This window comes from Macaca nemestrina, chromosome 7, assembly GCF_043159975.1.
Source record: "Macaca nemestrina isolate mMacNem1 chromosome 7, mMacNem.hap1, whole genome shotgun sequence".
Taxonomy (NCBI): domain Eukaryota; kingdom Metazoa; phylum Chordata; class Mammalia; order Primates; family Cercopithecidae; genus Macaca; species Macaca nemestrina.
Window position 1 is genome coordinate 55,474,676 of NC_092131.1, and position 15,442 is coordinate 55,490,117.

General features: G+C 35.6%; 1 protein-coding gene across 3 annotated transcripts in view; it reads right to left on the minus strand.

Annotated features, from left to right (window-relative positions):
• Positions 1 to 15,442, minus strand: part of LOC105481817 (G protein-coupled receptor 137C) — an 85,908-nt gene that overhangs the window by 22,202 nt on the left and 48,264 nt on the right. The window lies entirely within an intron of this gene.

Sequence of the window (15,442 nt, forward strand, 5' to 3'; positions counted from 1 at the left end):
TGGGCCACTGCACTCCAGCCTAGGTGACAGGGCAAGACCCTATCTCAAAACAAACAAACAAAGAAACAAACACAAAAAGGAGAACATATGTGTGAATTTTAGGCTTTTTTTTTCCAAGATGGGTTGAAGGAAGACCTATAACTAGAGATAATCTCCAACTTACACTGATGTGTAAATATGCAATGTTTGAGACAGGGTTGAAATCTAAACAGAAATTTTCTTTATTTTTGTTAAATAATGACTGTTGCTACAACATTACAAGATTATGGAGAGCTGCCAAGGCAGTGCTTGAGAAAACATACTGCTCTAAATGCCTGTATTAGTTTAAAAAAAATGAATTAAATGTCTCTACAAGGACATTGACATGGAAGAAAGTAGCAACCTTAAATATGTGATAAAATAAAAAAATGAAAGAGTAGAAATAAACTATTCAAATTTACAATAACTAGTATTTAAAAAGCAAGTGAGAGTGCTATATTGAAAAAGAATCAAATCACAGCACTGTTTCAGTTGCTTAACGAATACAAATTAAAAAATAGCAGGATACAAAAATCAACATTCACAAATCAGTAGCATTTCTACATGCCAACAGTGAACAGTGTGAAAAAGAAATCAAACCAGTAATCTCATTTATAATAGCCACAAATAAAAGTAAATATCTAGACATTAACTCAAAGAAGTGAAAGATCTCTACAATGAAAACTATAAAAAACTGATTAAAGAAACTGAAAAGGACACCAAATAAATGGAAAGATATTTCATGTTCATGGATTGGAAGAATCAATATTGTTAAAATGTCCACACTACCCAAAGCAATCTACAGATTCAATGCAATCCCTATTAAAATGCCAATGACATTCTTCACAGAAAAAAAAAAAAAAAAAAGCTAAAATTTATATGGAACCACAAAAGACCCAGAATAGCCAGACATCCTGAGCAAAAAGAACAAAACTTGAGCAATCACATTACTTGACTTCAAATTATACTACAGAGTGTTAGTAACCTAAACAGCATACTACTGACATAAAACAAGCCACATAAACCAGTAGAACAGAATAGAAAACCCAGAAACCAATCCACACACCTATAGTGAACTCATTTTTGATGAAGGTGCCAAGAACATACACTGAGGAAAAGGTAGTTTCTTCAATAAATGGTGCTCGGAAAACTGGATATACATATGCAGAAGAATGAAACTAGACCCTTTTCTCTTGCCACATGCAAAAATTAAATCAAAATGAATTAAAGACTGACATCTAAGATCTCAAATTATGAAATTACTACAAGAAAGCATTGGGGAAACTCTCCAAGACATTGGTCTGGGCAAAAGTTTCTTCAGTAGTACTCCACAAGCACAAGCAACCAAAGCAAAAATGGATGGATCGGATCATATCAAGTTAAAAAGCTTCTGTGCAGCAAAGGAAACAGTTAAGAAAGTGAACAGACAACTCACAGAATGGAAGAAAATATTTGCAAACTACTCATCTGACAAGGGACTAATAACCAGAATATATGAGGAACTCAAACAACTCTATAGGAAAAAAAAATTTAATAATCTAATTTAAAAATGGGCAGCTGAGCATGGTGGCTCATGCCTGTAATCCCAATGCTTTGGGAGGTTGAGTCAGAAGGATAGCTTAAGACCGAGAGTTCATGGCTAGCCTGGGTAACATAGCGAGACTCCATCTCTACAAAATATAAAAAATTAGTTGGGCATGGTGGTGTGTGTGCCAGCTACTCAGAAAGCAGGAGGATCACCTGGGCCCAGGAGGTTGAGGCTGCAGTGAGCTGTGATTGCACCACTGCAATCCAGCCTAGTCAACAGAGTGAGTCCCTGTCTCAAAAAAAGGAAAATAAAATAAAAATGGTCAGAAGCTTTGAAAAGATGTTTCTCAAAAGAAGACAAAAGAATTTCTCAAAAGAATGGCAAACAAGAATACAAAAAAGTACTCATGGCTCACACTTGTAATCCCAGCATTTTGGAAGGCCGAGGTGGGCAGATTGCTTGAGCTCAGGAGTTTGAGACCAGCCTGAGTGACATGGTGAAACTCTATCTCTACAAAAAGTACAAAAATTAGCCAGGTGAGGTGGTGCATGCCTGTGGTCCTAGCTACTTGGGAGGCTGAAGTGGGAGGACTGATTGAGCCCAGGAGGTTGAGGTTGCAGGGAGCTGAGATCATGCCACTGCACTCTAGCCTGTGGTGATGGAGTGAGACTCTGTCTCAAAAAAAAAAAAAAAGAAAAAGTGCTTAACATCATTTATTATCAGAGACATACAAATCAAAACTACAATGAAGTATCTCATCCTAGTGAAATGGGCTTTCATTCAAAAAACAGGCAATAACAAATACTGGCAAGGTTGTGAGGAAAAGGGAACCCTTGGACACTGTTGGTGGAAATGTAAATTAGTACAACCACTATGGAGAACGGTTTGGAGGCTCCTCAAAAAGCTAAAAACTGAGCTACCATACAATCCAGCAATCCCCACTGCTGTGTATATACCCAGGAAATCAGTATATAAAAGAGATATCTGCACTCCCGTGTCTGTTGCAGCCAGCACTGTCCAAACAGCCAAGATTTGCAAGCAACCTAAGTGTCCATCAACCCATGAATGGATAAAGAAATGTGGTACTTATACACACTGAAGTACTATTCAGCCATAAGAAAGAATGAGATCCTGTAATTTGCAACAACATGGAACTGGAGATCATCACATTAAATAAAATATGCCAGGCACAGAAAGACAAACATCGCATGTTCTCACTTATTTGTGGGAGCTAAAAATGAGAACAATTGAACTCATGGAGATAAGAGAGTAGAAGGATGGTTACCAGAGGCTGGGAAGGGTGGTGGAAGGGGCTGGGGAGAAGTGGGAATGGTTAATGGGTACAAAAAGTAGTTAGAAAGAATGAATAAGACCTAGTATTTGATAGCACAACAGGGTGACTATGGATAATAATTTAATTGTGTATTCTAAAATAACTAAAAGGGTATAATCTAATTGTTTGAAACACAAAGGATAAATGCTTGAGGGGATGGATATTCCATTTTCCATAATGTAATTATTATGCTTCCCACGCCTGCATCAAAAATATCTTTTTTTTTTTTTTTTTTTTGAGGCGGAGTCTCACTCTGTTCCCCAGGCTGGAGGTGCAGTGGCATGATCTTGGCTCACTGCAAGCTCCGCCTCCTGGGTTCACACTCCTGCCTCAGCCTCCTGAGTAGCTGGGACTACAGGCGCCCGCCACCACACCTGGCTAATTTTTAGTAGTTTTAGTAGAGACCGGGTTTCACCGTGTTAGCCAGGATGGTCTCGATCTCCTGACCTCGTGATCCACCTGCCTCAGCCTCCTGAAGTGCTGGGATTACAGGCGTGAGCCACGGCTCCCAGCCCAAAAATATCTTATATACCCCATACATATATACCTAATAAGCACCCACAAACATTAAAAATAAAAACTTTTCCAAGAATTAAAAAAAAAATAATGGGCTGAGTACCATGGCTCATGCCTGTAATCCCAGTACTTTGGAAGGCCAAGATGAGAGGATCATCCAAGGCCAGCCTGAGCAACACAGCAAGACCTGTTCTCTCCAAAAAAAAAAAAAAAAAAAAAAAAAAAAAAAGCTGAATGTAGTAGTGAATGCTTGCAGTCCTAGCTACTTGGGAGGCTGAGGTAGGAGAATTATATAAGTCCAGGAGTTTGAGGTTACAGTAAGATATAATTGCACCACTACACTCCAGCCTGGGTGACACAGTGAGAACATGCCCCTATAAAGAAAAAAAAAGTAATGGAAATCATAACATAAAAGATACATGAGTGCTCTGTAAACTGAGGCTGGGATAGACAGTTCTAGATGTAATTACTAAAACCTCTAAGTCTTACTAAAAATAAAAAGCAAAACAAAGCTGATTTTGAAGAAAATTAACATTATGGAGGCTGACATTCTTTTTGAAAACCACTTAAAGGCCTATCAGTAGGATAAGAATTAATTTTGGTATATGATGAAATGTTATGCAGCCTTAAAAAGAATTGTTAATAGCATGAGAAAATTCTTCACTAGTATAAGGGGAAAAGGAGGGTATAAAGTTATATTTACATTTACACTGAGTTCCAAATATAGTTAAGTGTCAGTGGTGACACTACTGCTGTTTAGAATATTTAAAAAATCATATTCTTTCACATTGCCAAGTTTTAATAATCAGAAAAAAATACATTTTTAGTAAGGATAATATGGCTAACTGCCCATAAAACCATAAAACAGCAAGTCTGGTGGAAATAAAACTAGTTAACAGACAAGTAACAGTGAAAAACAAAAGAAAACCATAAAAGCTTACCAAATAACAACATTCTGCTAAATGGGTAATGAAAGGATTTTTTTCAAGTTTTGTAAGAACAAGCCTATTCTATAAACTATGTCAAAATACAATGATGAGGATGATAGCAAGCCAACATTTATATTTTTAGTGCCAAGTAATATACTATGACTTTCCATACATTATCATTTCATCCTTGCAACACTACTATGGACATGATTACTATACTTTATCTTCAGTTTAAAGGTAGACAGAGAGGTTAAAGTCATCGAGCTGATAAATGGCAGATCTCTGATTTAAATCCAGCAATATAACTCTAGACCTTGAGTTATTACTACTTTGTACTATGTAGTGTACAATTTATTTGAAATAAATACATTTATATCCTGAAACCTGACAAGGATACTAAAAAGTCAAAAAAAGTTGGTTAATTTTACCTCAAGTGTAAGTTTAATAACATTTTAAATAATATAATAAAAATACAAAAATTAAAAAAATAAGAAAAGGGGGCTGTACCCTCAAAATTCAAGGAATGTAACAAAAATCTAGTCAATTTACTATATTTGTATAATAAATAGAAAAGGAAAACTGTAGCAATATAAAGTAATTAACAAGAATTTAATAAGGTTAAATATCTATTCATAACTAGGTACACATAAAACTTATGAAGGCTATCATTCTTAAAAAAGATAACATTTTAATATAAACAGAAATCACACATGCCAAAGATATAAAGAATAAATTCCCAGATTCCACTCCATAAATCATTGAGAAATAGTTTATACATATAGAAATGTGAATAATTATCTACATGAATTATAAATGCATATCAATTAGATAAATCTAAATTAAAACTTTTAAGGTATATCAATGAAAAAACCAAAATAAATAAAATTTAGACCCAAATATTGATGGAGCAGAGGAAGCAGGTATACTTTTATATTAATGATAGCATTATAAAATGATTTATTCTTTTGGAGAGTATTATGGCAAACTCCAATAAGAATTTATGTGAAATAATGTTATTAATAAGCAAACAAACATATCCATGTAAATTAAAACCTATATAAAAATACATACCTAAAAGATTATACGTAAACACAGGGTGATGTAAATGGAGTCAATCCATGGTGGTTACCAGCAGAGACCTGTGGTCAGACTTGAGTTTGAATCCTGGTTCAACTATGTGAACTTGGGCATGTTTATTGGTTCAATTTGCCCTTGATATGACCCAGTTGTGAAGGCTTATTTGGTTACTAGGGTAAAGCTGCTCTGGCAAAGACTACATGCAAGCATAGATGTATTTATTCAACAAATATTTACTGAACATCTACTACAGTCGTCCCCTCCTTATTCACAGGGTATCTGTTCCAAAACCCTAGGGGGATGCCTGAAACTATGGATAGTACCAGACCCTATATGTACTATTTTTTTTTCTTATCCGTACACACCTACAATAAAATTTAATTTATAAATCAGGCATAGTAAGAAATTAACAAAATAATAATAAAATGGAATAATTATAACAAATGCTGTAATAAAAGATATGTGAATGTGCTCGTCTCTCTCAAAATAGTTTATTGTACTGAACTCACCTATTTTCAGACTGAGGTTGACTGCAGTAACTGAAACTGTGGAAAGGAAACCGCAGATAAGGGGAGACTACCCTTATCTTCACTTCACTAAAATATGCCAGGCATTATTTTAGAAAAGGACTGAGAAATGAATAAGACACATAAGAGAGCTCCTTTCCTGGTTTATACTTTAGCAGGGAGAAGCAGAAAATCAGTATGAAAATAAATGAAGAAATAATTTTGGCTACCGATAAATGCTGTGAAGATAACAAAAGAGGGTGACAGATGTAGTAATCAGAATGGGGGACAGTCTTATTTGGGTAGTGAAGAAGAGCAACTCTGAAAAAGCGACTGAGGCCTGAATGCAAAGAAGCTGTCACATAGGTACCTGTATAAAATGTAATTTAGACAGAGGGAACAATATATACAATACAAAAGCTATATGGCTGGAATAAACTTAGTATATCTTTTGTGGTGAGAAGTTGGGGCACAAAAAGTCAATGTGGCTAGAAAAGGAAGAGGAGAGTGATAGTGATAGGGGAATCACAAAAATAGGCAGAGGCCAGGTCTTACATGTCATTGAAGTCATACTGCCTTTGCCTCTTAAGCTCCACCTACTCCTGTGTAAATACCTGCTGGGAGGCACACCCATCTAGGCCACTGGGACAGTTTTCTGGACTCAGGTCCCTGGCCAGCATTCCCACACAGCCCCAGTACCTTTCTTGTGTCTTCCCCAGATCCATCTGGGCTAGAAATTGGCATCAACTTCTGAGCCCTCACAAGACATGGAGCAAGCCTAGGCTTAGAGCATCCTCCAGTGCTGAGACAACTGCAGTGGACACAGGCTCAGGAAACACCACAGTCAGTCTGTTTAGAATCCCTGCAAGACCCTCTGAAGAACGCCAGACATAAACAAAGCCAGACGGTGAAAACTAAAATAAAAATGTAACCCCTTGATATGTAGACACTGTCACACTTCTACAAGCATCAAGAACATTCAGAGAAATATCACCTCATCAAATGGATAAAATAAGGTGCCACTTACCCCAAAGTGATGGAGATGTGAGATCTCTGAAAAAATGTTAAATAGCTGTTTTAAGGAAGGTAAATGAACTTCAGGAAATCACAGAGACTCAATTGAGGAATATATCAAAGAAATTTAATGCAGAGATTGAAATAATAAAAACGATCAAACAGAAACTCGGGAGCTGAAAATATGATGAATGAAATGAAAGATGCAATAGAGAGCAACAGCAGCAGAACTGGTTAAACAGAACAATCAGTGAGCTTGAAAACAGACTATTTGAAAATACACAGAGGAGAAAAAAGAAAAAAAAAAAGAAATGAAGAAAGCTTATGGATCTGTGGGCCAACATAAAAAAGCAGATATTGGGGTATTGGAGTTAGGTGGGGAACTGAGAAAGACAGGGGTAGAAAGTTTATTTGAAGAAATAATAACAGAAAACTTCCCAAACCTGGAGAAAGATATAAATATCCAGGTACAGGAAAGTCAAAGGTCACCAATCAGAGTCAGTCCAAGTAAGGATACTCCAAGACATATTATAATCAAACTCCCAAAGGTGAAAGACAAAGAGAGGATCCTGAAAGCAGCAAGAGTAAAGATGCAAATAACATTTAGGAAAGATTCAATACACCTGGCAGCAGACTTCTCAGCAGAAACATTATGGGCCAGGAGTGAATGGGATGATATGTTCAGAGTGCGGATGGAAAAAAAAAATGCCTTCTAAGAATACTCTATCTAGCAAAGCCATTATTTAGAAGTGAAAGGGAGATAGACTTTCACGAACAAAAACTGGGGATTTATCACCAGAGCTGTCCTACAATAAACGCTAAAGGGATTTTTTTAAACCACAAGAAAAAGACTGTTAACATGATTGTTACACTAATATTATAATCATGATGCATAAACCACTTATATATTTACTAAGAAGACTAAAAGACAGAAGAATTAAAAATAATAACTACAATTTACCAAGAGATAGGCAATATAAAAATGCAAATTATGACATCAAACATTCAAAATGTGGGGAAGAAAATGGAGGTAATGTGTATAGGGTTCTTTGCTTTTTTTCTCTTCTTTTTGTGATCAAAGTAAAGTTGTTATCAATCTTAAATAACTTGTTATAACTACAGAATTTTTTTTGTAAGCCTCATGGTAACTACAAGGCAAAAATCTGTAACAGATACACTAAAAATAAAAAGCAATAGATTAAAACATACTGCCAGAGAAATCACTTAACCACAAAGGAAAACAGTAAAAAAGGAAGAAAGGAAGAGAGGAATTAGAAAAGAAGAAGCAAAAATGGCAGTAAATCCTGATGTATCAATAATAACATTGAGTGTAAATGGATTAAACTGTCTAATTAAAAGACACAGTTGCTGAATGGATTAAAAAACAAGATTCAACTATATGTTGCCTACAGGAAAATCACTTCACCTATAAAGACACACATAACTGAAAGTGAGGGGATGGAAAAAGATATTCCATGCAAATGGAAACCAAAAAGGAGTAGGAAGAGCTATATTCATATCAGATAAAATAGACTTTTTCTTTTTTTTTTTTTTGAGACAGAGTCTGGCTCTGCTGCCCAGGCTGGAGTGCAGTGGTGTGATCTCGGCTCACTGCAACCTCCACCTCCTGTGCTCAAGTGATTCTTGTGCGTCAGCCTCCCAAGCAGCTGGGATTACAGGCGTGTGCCACCATGCCCAGTTAATTTTTGTATTTTTAGTAGAGACGGGGTTTTGCCATGTTGGCCAGGCTGGTCTTGAACTCCTGAGCCAAGCCATCTGCCCACCTTGGCTTCCCATAGTGCTGGGATTACAGACATGAACCACTGCACTTGGCCAGACAAAATAGACTTTAAGTCAAAAATTGTAAAAAGACACAAAGGTCATTATACAAAGGGTTCAGTCAACTGAGCAATAAGACATGACAACAGTAAATATATGCACATTCAACACCAAGAACACCCAAATATATGAAGCAAATATTAATATTAGTAAAGCTAAAGGGAGAGATAAGCTGCAATACAGTAGCAGTAGGGGACTTCAACATCTCACTTTTAGCAATGGACAGATCATCCAGGTGGAAAATCAACAAAGAAACACTGGAGTTAAATTATACTCTAAATCAACTAGCCCTAACAGACATCCATAAACCATTTCATCCAACTTGTGCAGAATGCACATTTTTCTCGTCAGTACCTAAAACATTCTCCAGAATAGACCACATGTTAGGCCAGAAAACAAGTCTCAACAAATTAATCAAACAAAGTCGAATAATATCACTATCTTTTCTGGCTGCAACAGAATAAGACTAGAAATCAGTAACAGGAGGAACTTCTGAAACTGTAAAAATACGTGGAAATTAAACAACATGTTCCTGAATGATCAATGGCTCAATGAATAAGTTAACAAGGAAATTTAAAAAGTTCTTGAGAAAAACAAAAATGGAAACACAACGTACCAGAAACTGCAGGATACAGCAAACGCAGTAGCAAGAGGAAAGTTTATAGCAGTAAATGCCTCCATCAAAAAAATAGATTTCAAATAAACAATCTAATAATGTACCTCAAGGAAACAGAAAAGCAAGAGCAAATCAAAGCCAAAATTAGTAGAAGAAAAGAAATAATGAAGATTAAAGCAGAAATAAGTGAAATTGAGACTTAAAACAGTACAAAAGAGGAACAAAACAAAAAGTTTGTTTTTTGAAAAGATAAATCAACAAACTTAGCTAGACTAAGAAAAAGAGAAGACTCAAATAATTAAAACTAGGGATGAAAAGAGAAACATTAGCAGCCTGGACAACATAGATCCTGTCTACAAAAAAATTTTAAAAATTGGCTGGGTGTGGTGGCACATGCCTGTAGTCCCAGCCTTGGGAGTCTGAGGTGGGAGGATCCCTTGAGCCTGAGAGGTCGAGGCTGTAGTGAGCTGAGATCACACCATTGCCCACTCCAGCCTGGGTGACACAGCGAGACCCTGTCTCAAAGTAAATAAACAAATTTAATTCATAAATAAAAGCAGTATTCATGTAAAATAAAAAAGAAAAAGAAAAAGGAAACATTATAACAGATACCACAGAAATACAAGAAATCATTAGAGACTACTACAAACTACATGCCAACAAATTAGAAAATCTGGAAGAAATGGGTAAGTTCCTGAACACATATAATCTACCATGATTGAATAATGAAGAAAACCTGAATAGACCAATAATGAGTAACAATATTAAAACAGTAATAAAGTCCCCCATCAAAGAAAAGTACAAGACCTTGTGACTTCACTGCTAAATTCTACTGAAAGTTTAAAGAATACCAGTTCTGCTCAAACCATTTCAAAAAACTGAAGAAGAGGGACTATTTCCAAATTCATTCTATAAGGCTAGCATTACCCTGATACCAACACCAGAAAAAGAGACAAACAACAAAAAACTCTACAGGCCAACATCTCTGATGAAGATAGATGCAAGCATCCTTGACAAAATAGTGGCAAACAGAATTCAACAAAACATTGAAAAGACCATTTGCCATGATCAAGTTGATTCATCCCATGGATGCAAGGAAGGCTCAATGTATACAATCAACAAATGTGATATATTGCAGTAACAGAATCAAGAACAAAAACCGTATGTTCATTTCAATAAATGCTTAAAAAGCATTCAATAAAATTCAACATCCTTTCATGATAAAAGCCCTAAAAAAACAGGGTACACAATATACCCCAACAAGATAAAGTCTAAATATGACAAACACACAACTAATATTATATTGAATGGGGAAAAACTGAAAGCCTTTCCACTAAAATCTGGAACAACACAAGGATGCCCACTTTCACCACTTTTATGCAACATAGTACTGGAAGTCTAAGCCAGAGCAATTAGGCAAGAGAAAGAAATAAAGGGCATCCAAACTAGAAAGGAAGAAGTCAAATTAATCCTTGTTACAGATGACATGATCTCATATTAAAACTTAAAGATTCCACAAAAAACCATTAGAACTGATAAGTGATCAGTACAATTGAAGGACACAAAATCACTGTACAAAAATCAGTAGTGTTTCTATATGCTAACAGTGATCAATCTGAAAAAGAAATAAAGAAATCAATCTCATTTACAACAGCTATCAAAAAATACCTAGGAATAAATTAAACCTAAGAAGTAAAAGATCTCTATAATGAAAACCATGAAATAGTGAAGAAAGAAATTGAAGAGGACACAAAAAATGGAAAGACATCCCATGCTCATTAATTGAAAGAATCAATATTGTGAAAATTTCTATACTACCCGAAGTGATCTACAGATTCAATGAAATATCTGTCAAAATAGCAGTTACATTCTTCAAAGAAACAGAAAAAAAGTCCTAAAATTATATGGAACCACAAAAGACCTTGAATAGCTAAAGCAATCCTAAGTAAAAAGAATGAAGTTGGAAGCATCACAGTATTTGATTTTAAATTATACTGCAAAGCTATCGTATCCAAAACAGTATGGTACTGGCATAAAAACAGACACACAGACCAGTGGAATAGAACAGAGAACTCAGAAATAAATCCACACACTTACAGCCAACTTATTTTTGACAAAGATGCCAATTCTGCAATTTTGCAATTAACAAAGTGAACATACATTGGGGAAAGTCACAATCTCAATAAACAGTGTTGGGAAAACTGGTTATCTATATGCAGAGTAATTAAACAGCCCCATTTTGGCTGCGTGTGGTGGCTCATGCCTATAATCCCAGCACTTTGGGACACCAAGGCAGGCAGATCACCTGAGGTCAGGAGTTTAAAAGCAGCCTGGCCAACATGGCGAAACCCCATCTCTACTAAAAATACAAAAAAATTAGCCAGGCGTGGTGGTGAGCGCCTGTAATTCCAGCTACCTGGGAGGCTGAGGCTGGAGAATCACTTGAACCTGGGAGGCAGATGTGGTAGTAAGCCAAGATCACAACACTGCACTACAGCCTGGGTGACATAGCTAGATTCCATCTCAAAAAAAAAAAAAAAAAAAAAAAAAAAAAAGAGCCCCATTTCTCACCATGTACAAAAATCAATTCAAAATGGATTTAAAACATAAATTTAAGACCTGAAACTATGAAAGTACTAGAAGAAAACATTGGGGAAATGCTCCAGGACCTTCATCTGGGCAAATATTTTTTGGGCAAGACCTCAAAAGCATAGGCAACCAAAGTCATAATAGACAAATGGGATTACATCAGGCTAAAAAGCTCCTGCACAGCAAAGGAAACAATTAACAAGTGAAGTGACAACCTACAGAATGGGAGTAAATATTTACAAGTTATCCATCCAACAAGGGATTAATAACCAGAATATATAAGGAACTCAAATAATCAATAGCAAAAAGATAGATAATCAAATTAAAAATGGGCAAAATACCTGAATAGACATCTCTACAAAAGCAGACATACAAATGGCCAACAGTTAAATGAAAAAATTCAACATCAATCATCAGGGAAATGCAAATCAAAACCACAATGGGTTATCATCTCACCATAGTTAGAATGGTTATTATCAAAAAGACAAAAAATCAAGTGCTGGCAGATATGTAGAGAAAGGAGAATGCTTGTACACTGTTGATGGGAATGTAAAGTAGGACAACCGTTATGAAAAACAGTATGAGGCTGGGAGCAGTGGCTCACACCTGTAATCCCAGCACTTTGGGAGGCCAAGGAGGGTGGATTACCTAAGGTCAGGAGTTTGAGACCAACCTGGCCAACACTGTGAAACCCCATCTCTACTAGTAATACAAAAAAAAAAAAAAAATCAGCCAGGCGTGGTGGCAGGCTCCTGTAACCCCAGCTACTCTGGAGGCTGAGGCAGGAGAATTACTTGAACTTGGGAGGCAGAGTGTGCAGTGAGCCAAGAGTGCGCCACTGTATTCCAGCCTTGGCGAAAGAGCAAGACTCCATCTCAAAAACAACCCCAAAAAGCAGTATGGAGGTTCCTTGAAAAACTAAAAATAGAACTACCATATGATCTAGAAATCTCACTGCTGGGCAGATATCCAAGAGAAAGGAAATCACTGTGTCAAAGAGACAGGTGCACTCCCATATTTGTTGTAGCAAAATGTAATAGCCAAGATACGGAATCAACCTAAGTGTCCATCAACAGATGAATGAATAAAAGAAGTGGTATATGTATACAATGGACTATTACATGGGCATAAAAAGAATGAAATCCTGTCATTTGAAGTAACATGGATGGACCTGGAGTTCATTACATTAAGTGAAATAAGCCAGGCACAGTAAGACAAATATACTGCATGTTCTCACTCACATGTGGGAGCTACAAAAGTGGATCTCATGGAGATAGAGTAGAATAATGGTTACTAACGGCTGGAAAAGGAAGAGTGGTAGGGGAGGATGAAGAGAAGTTGGTTGATGAGTACAAAAATACAGTCAGATAGAAGGAATAAGTATTCGATAGTACATTATGGAAATTATAGTTAATAACAATTTATTACATGTTTCAAAATAACTAGAAAGAACTGTAATATTTCCAACACAAAAATATAAATGTTTGAGGTGATGATATCCCAATTACCCTGATTTGATTATTACACATCATATACATGCAGCAAAATATCACATGTACCCCAAAAATATGTACAACTAAATATAAAATGTCAATTAAAAAATACAAAAAAAGTAGATTTCATATACAAATGCCACCTTGTATAAACTGGTAAGTACCTCAAGAGAAATAAATAAAAATTTAAGATAATTCACATAGTGAGTTATTTCTAAATTTTATTTTAGAGTTGGGGGGAAGGGATCAAATTGAGTTCATAACAAGGGGAAAGATTAAGTGAGGTCTTTAAAGTTAGATAAGATATGAGCAATCAGGTAGAGATGTGTGGGAGGAGGAAAGCCATTCCTGGATAATAAAACAGCCTAAGAATATAGAGACAGGGCATACTGTGTGTCATTTGGAAATAAGGAAGGTAAGATTGGTTGAGACAAATTACAGAGGATCTTACTATCACAGAACATGTAAAGGAAGGAAGAATGAAAAGAGTAAGACAGAAGACCAAAGTCTAAACTTTAAGGAAATGCTCTTAAAGACAGCAAGAAACAGGGTCAGTCTGATAGTGAAAGAGTACCAAAGGTATTGAGAGACAGAGAGAAAGAGAGAGAGAGAGAAAAACAACAACCACCACCACCAAAAAACCCAGTAAGTGAAAGAGGCTCAATAAACACTTGTTGACTGAATAAAAGGAATGACTATTATTGTACACTGTTATAGAAGTCAAAAGTCAAAAATGAGTCTAGTGATTTTACAAGAACATGAAAGCAAGATGACATGCTCTTTGAATACAGAAGTTTATAATCTAATCAGGAAGATTGGGAACTACTTAACATTACAATATTACACAAATCATCTAGTATGTCATCTACCTTTATAGGTGAATATGTCTGAACATGTATATCTGTAGTATTCCTAGATAATTCTGAATCCATGCAGTTTTTAAATTTAAAACTTTAATAATAAATAAGTGAATACCTTTCATATGATAGGAAGGGAACGGTGTTCAAATAATTCTGGAGGATTTATTAAATGAAATTTTCTTCTCAGATTGGTGACTTTATTCAGAGTATTATCTATTTCAAAGCAAGTAAAAAACCAAACTTAGAAATACACTAGGTATCTAGAGAAGAAGCACTTGAGATTCAACATCTATTTATGCTTTATCCCTAGACAAGCAAGAGGTATGAATTCTATAGTAATGTTATCATACTAAGTAAAAATGCCATTGTTCCTACCAGAAGATTATGGATGGTAACAGTGACAGTATTATTTTTAACAGTCAAACCAAAGCCTGAATTACCTAAAATATTTAAATTTTAGGAGCAAACTAGACTAGAAATTTAATAAAATAATTTTCCAGGTAAGATTAATAGGTTTGAAAGTCTGATTTTGTCTCTTCTCTCTCTCTCTACATATATATATACATATACACACACACACACACACATAGTATCTCCCCCAGCATTCCACTGAAATATATTTAAAAAGTAAAATTAAAATCTCTGCCTACATTTAAAGGACAAGTTGATTACCATATATTTAATTATAGTACCTTACTTTACTAGGACTATATTAAGGATAATGACAATATAGAAAGAAGCCTAAAAATATTTCAGAGGACTGTTTTAACTGTCTAAGATACTATCTCAGCTTATTATTAGTGAATAGGCAATGATGTCAAATTAAAGCAAGAAAGCAAGCTCTCCGTGGAAGTGACTGTAAAAATGTATTTATGTACATACCCCACCCCAATATCCACATATCTACCCCCTCACACCCAATGCCACACATAAACTGGGATGACTGATTTTCTACTCAATCACACAGTCAATCAACAATGGTAGAAACTTCCATGTTTATTTGTTAATAAGCTAATATCTGGCTTCTGTTTGTTGATCCAAAGTATAAGGCAAGGGAGAAGCAAGGCATTTATAAATTTTGCTACACAATTAGTTATTTCAAGTATCATACAGACTTCATATTA